General features: G+C 39.6%; 1 protein-coding gene across 1 annotated transcript in view; it reads left to right on the top strand.

Moving 5' to 3' along the window:
* Positions 1–3,693: 3,693 nt before the first annotated feature.
* LOC136878933 (uncharacterized) overlaps positions 3,694–6,000 on the top strand; it is a 241,985-nt gene continuing 239,678 nt past the window's right edge. The window contains exon 1 of the mRNA XM_067152562.2: positions 3,694–3,820. The gene's annotated coding sequence lies outside the window, so the exon portion shown is untranslated. The remainder of the gene's footprint in view (positions 3,821–6,000) is intronic.

Genomic DNA, 6,000 nt, shown 5'->3' with positions numbered 1-6,000 from the left:
AATACCACCAACAAAACCACATTCTTTCACGATATTTGACATCTACATAAAATTACAAAGTTATCTGGAGACCCTACACTTAAATTATATGCCTCATACACCCCTACTTAGTTTTTACCTCGCCTTAGGGATACAAAAACCGAGAAATGGTTCAGGTGAATTCTTGCGTGTTTATTTGATTGTTTGTTGTAAAATCTAGGGTTGCAGTTTCTCACCAAGTCAAATTTGTAAATAGGCTATACGTTCTAACGTGAATGAATACAAGTGCTGCGGAGAGAGGGATTCAAAACCAACATCTCGCGAATGATGCCAACTCGCTCGGTATGTCGACAGAGATGGAATGTTGATGATGGCGGATACAACAAGAGATTGTACGTTTATATAAAGTTTATGTTATACAATCTGATGATGATGATGATGATGATGATGATGATGATGATGATGATGATGTTTAAAGGTAATCAGCCCCTAACGAAATGTACGCCCTAACAATATTTAAAATTGTAAAATTTTCCACTGACTATAGTTCAAAATAAATAATGAAGAAAAAATGATTATGAATTTAAAATAATAAGTGGATCTAATTCGCAATGCCTTATTTTTCTTATAAAATGACATAAGGTAAGGTAAGGGTTATTCTGCCCGAAGGCAGGTCCGAACCTCCGCAGAGGTGTTCCTGAGCCGGAGTTTACGTGCGGTAGGGTGGCCAGTTCCTTTCCGCTCCTCCATTCCCTTACCCCCCACCAACAGCGCGTGGCAACCCATCCAACTCCTGACCACGCCCAATGTTGCTTAACTTCGGAGATCTCACGGGATCCGGTGTTTCAACACGGCTACGGCCGTTGGCAAATGACATAAAAATAGATTAAAATTGAACAGTGCAATGCCTTTGTTATACAACATGTTACATCGCGGGAAAATGGCTGAACAGAATTTATCGAAACTCTGTACTTAAGTTCACAGATGGCCAGGTTGTGCACTAGGCTATATTTTACTGTATATGTTGGTGTAGCGCTATTAAGGGACGAAAAACAGAAAATCTCAAATTTCTCCGTTAATACTAACCGTATCGAAAAAACTGTAAACAGTAAAAGGTGTGAAAATATAACTTCTGACCTTTTATGTTTCTTGCCGCATAAAGAATACTAACGGAGTAAATTGTGATTATCACAAACGACCAGTTATCTCCATAAATATCACATCTATCGAATAAATGTAGGCCTACGTAACAAAAGTTGGAAAAGAAATTCAGTTTCCAGTATTTTTATAGCTCGTAACATATTTTACCGTATAAGCTATGATAAGGGATATCACTAATTTAGATTTTATTGAGAAGTCATGAACAGCGAGCAACACTGACAGGGAAATATTAAATAACACGTAGGCGACAAGTAGTCCAGCTAGTTGCAAATATGCGGATATTTCAAGTTATGTGTAGTACGTGTCTCTCGACTCCCTATCAATACGATACGCACTGGAGACAAGATGACACGCTGGGCTGAGTGGCTCAGACGGTTAAGGCGCTGATCTTCTGACCCCAATTTGGCAGGTTCGATCCTGGCTCAGTCCGGTGGTATATGAAGGTGCTCAAATACGTCAGCCTCGTGTCGGTAGATTTACTGGCACGTAAAAGAACTCTTGCGGGACTAAATTCCGGCACCTCGGCGTGTCCGAAAAGCGTAAAAGTAGTTAGTGGGATATAAAGCCAATATTATTATTATTATTATTATTATTATTAGTAGTAGTAGTAGTAGTAGTAGTAGTAGTAGGCTAGTATTAGCAGTATTAGTAGTATTAGTATTTCAAAATGACACGAGCAGGGTGAGCAGACATTCTTTTATAGCAGTGAGATACTTTCGCTACCACCAGCATTTACCACAAAACGATGTAACCACGCACAGAACCGCGTGTCGCGTGTACCTCTACAGTGATATGATGAGATTAACAGAGCAGTCATAATTTTATTTGTCATCGGTATATACGGAAAGTGAGCAGCCTACCATTACCACAAGAGCTTTTTATTACAAATTAGTCAGCTAAAAGAAATTAAAGGATACAATACAAACTAGAAATTCTTCAAAGACTATGCCATCTTTAGTTGAGTTTCGTAAGTCGAAGTGTTCTATCACAACTAAAATCAGATAAATTTGCGTCGACAATTTCTGTTCGCTCGTGTTTTAACGCCACACTAACACAGATAGGTCTTCGAAAAGTATGAAATAGGAAAGGATTAGGGCTGCGAAAAGATCGACCATGGCCTTAATTATGTGTGAAAATGGGGAAACCACGGAAAATAATCTTCAGCATTGCGGATAAAGGGATTCAAACCCAATATCGCCCGAACGTAGCTAACTCGCTCGGTGTGTCGATGGCTAAGTGGACTACATCCTCAGAAGTCCAACGCCGGTGAGAGTAGGAATTGGTGAGGATATCGTGAACTGAAACATTAACTCGCCTTTCCAATAAATTTTCCGATCAGAATACCTGGACACAACATTTTCAAAGATCGAATACAACCTACCAAAGAGTCTCGTAAGTTCTTTCCTTACTATTATGTGCGTGCAGGGGTAGTTTGGGAAGGACTTGTCGGCTTGCTGAAAAGCAAATGTAAAAAACCATCCAAAAGACTAGAACAGCATAGATTTATCATCTACGGGAAATATTCCAAATTACAGATGATACTATAAAACTCTACTAGAAAAATTATCATTCTCAAAGGAGTCTGTAGTTTGTGAAATTATAATTATGTTGGCAGGTCTATGATTAAGTAATGTACTCCATAGCTACTGTCAGCCTACGATTTTGAACTTGGTTCTTCGAGAGGAGACGTTTTCCTCATGAAGGATGTTTTATTAGTATATAAAAGACCATGTGATTAAAGAACAACTCGTACTTACAGAAACTCATGTTGTAAATGAAGTACTTATATTTCTTCACCAAAAGTTAACAGTGCAAGTTCACTTACATAGCTGTTAACCTTTCATCAAAGTGGCCGCAGGTTCGAATAATAGCCAAAGCATGTGAGATCTTCAAAATTAAAATTAACCTCCCTGTGGATTCCATTGCCTAAACATTTGAAGGTACTGAGGTTTCTGATCAAATGAAACACGCAAAACGGCGGGTTTGATTATCAGTTATTAATCCCGAAGAGTGTGAAGGACTGCTACAGCAATATTCTCCTTCTTGGTGACGCTTAAAAGTGATTCTATATTACGGTGGTAAGATAATTGTAAAAACTTCCGTCCAATTTCTCCTCTGCGGCAGATTAAGTTATTAGAACAGTATGCACCGATACAGTGTATGTAGCTGCTTCACTGCACCTCTTCACGTGCATTAATATCCCAAGAGTAAGCCTGGTCGAAAAATAGCGGGACCTTTCCCCCACCACTCTCAGGGTACAGCAACACCGGTTATTCGGATGTTGAAGCGCACTTCGCTTAGCATTTCATTGGTTCCTTCAAGCTTATGATGCAAGCAAAAAGAAAAACAGCGTGCAAAAAAGGATCCAGAAAACAATAACAAATGTTGGTATATTATGAAGAAGAGGGCTCAGCCAACCAGAGCGCGAGGAACACCTACCTACCTTCCCCTCCTTGGACGAGTGCGGAGACCTGGAGTAAGCTGCCGGTAGGAAAAGTTGGCGGTGTGCTCGAGCTTTCAGCATTAGTGTGTTGCTTGTGAAGGTGAGCGGAAGGGAAGGCCAAGGGCAGCAGACCAGACGGTTGGGACAGTACAAGTCAGTCAACTCAACTCAACTCAACCCGGCTCAGCGGTGAGCCAGCCAACGCAACCACATCACCTGTTCACCAAGGACCAACAGGTACGTTGATCTTTTTCTCCAAGGCCGCTCTCCTCGGAATACACGCGGAAGTGATATCTTCGCTCGGCCAAGGTAGCTAGCTTAGCCATGACAGTGAACTAACCGTGTGCTGCATCACGACGACCTTGAACAAATAACTCTCCATCCAGCCAAATGTAACATGCATTTCGGAATGAATGGGGGATATCTAAGCTAAACTCGAGGCTTTTGCACAACACCACATGCAAAATACAAGTTTACTCTCTTCCTACAACAAGGACCTTCAAATATAAATTGATTTTGGATAATCAGAAATTCAGAACATCTATTTAATGTTTACTGTAGTGTAACGTTCAGGTACATTCGCAGGGGATTCTAAATTTGCCGAAAATCAGATTTCCAGCAATTTATGAGGGTCTCACATTTTCATGTACCTACATTACCTCTGGGGGTTTGTAGTGTGACGTGTAGTACATACATGAAAAAAATCAATAAAAATGAAGTATCTGAAAAACACCCCCCCCATATATTTCATCCCTAGATGAAATAGAGTCACATAAAAGGCAGGAATTATGCATTTAACTAATGATAATGTTATTGGCTTTACGCCGCGGTAACTACTTTTACGGTTTTCGGAGACTCCGAGGTGCCGGAGTTGAGTCCACAAGAGTTCTTTTACGTGCCAGCAAATCTACCGACACGAGGCTGACGTATTTCAGCATCTTCAAATACCACCGGGTTGAGCCACGATCGAACCTACCGTTAGGGTCAGAAAGTGTGCGCTTCAACCGCCTGAGCCACTCAGCCCGGCCATTTAACTCTGCGCAGAGAAATAGGCAATCACTTTGTTATTTATGGTGAAAACATATTTGTTGATTCATAACACGGGCTTAGGACATCATAGCCATTACCCCAATGTAGTTACGTGTATAGAAATTATGTAGTAACCGAACTTATTATGGATTCCGAGTTAAATGTTGTAACTGTGGGCCTAGAACAGTAACGGGAACCTAAGATAAAAGATACTGCCGCGGCAGCAAGTAAGGAGAAACTAAACGGGGAAACCACACTCATGTTAGTCATTAGCACTAATTAAACACTATTTCGTTTACATTCCCTTTAGAGAATACTATTCAGTATTCTTAAATAGGTAAAGCATAAAAATATTAATAATGTAAGGTAGTTCAGATAGTTCGCAGCATCAACTGTAATAAATGTTCCCACGTTAACTGTTAATTCACTGAAACCATCTCCCTATATTCGACTGAAAGAGAAAGTAATGTGATAATTTATAAATAGTGCACAAATTGCACAGTAAAACTAACCAACCACAGACACTGAATTCTACGCCGTTTCCATCAATGTTCAGTAAATATATTGAGTAGTAAAAGCTAAGATTTCCTATTTTAAAGCAGACGCAAGTTTCGGGAACAAATAAAATAACGAATTCACGATACAAGAATAAAACAAAAATATTCCTAAACTCGTTACATGTTCTTTACAGAAAAAAAATCCAAAGAGAAGTCCTTGCTTAATGCGAGAGATTGGATACGCTCATTACCTTCACTAGTTGCTAGTAACGGAACCACAGCTCTGAAACTTCAGAGTTCTTGGCTCGCGGTTCTCTTAACATAAAGCATTACCCAAATGTGATACAGCATACACTCGCTAGGATCATAGGAGCAATGCTTCCCTAACTTTCCGGTCCGCGGACCCATTGAAAGAAATTAAAATGTCACGGGCCCCTCTGAGTTTTGGAATAAAACGAACAGTGCATATGTTACAAACGCTAAATCCTAATTAAAATGTATAAAAATATTAAGTATAATATAAATGACATAAAATACAGTTTAGCATGAACAATGAAACTATTTTTGTACAACTAATTCTGCAAAGTTGGGTTTAATGAGTGATAATTTCATCATCAGGTCACTCTTCGGGTTGATTTCAAACTCGTGAGAAGGCTGAATGCGGCTTCAAGCAAGTACGTTGTGGGGAACACACTTAAGCACTTCAAAGTTTTTCTTGATAGTTCATGACATATAACCAAAAGTCAGCTAGTTGTAATAGTAAAAACTAATAGTTTTAATGGACTGTCAGTTATAAGTTCTGCCAAAGGATCATCTTCGAGCGTAAGACAGAGGTTGGTTGATAAGGAATCAGTAAATGGATTTCTTATCCTCGCGTTACTTTCGTCCGTC

This window comes from Anabrus simplex, chromosome 1, assembly GCF_040414725.1.
Source record: "Anabrus simplex isolate iqAnaSimp1 chromosome 1, ASM4041472v1, whole genome shotgun sequence".
Lineage (NCBI taxonomy): Eukaryota > Metazoa > Arthropoda > Insecta > Orthoptera > Tettigoniidae > Anabrus > Anabrus simplex.
This window is presented reverse-complemented; position numbering and strand designations above follow the sequence as displayed.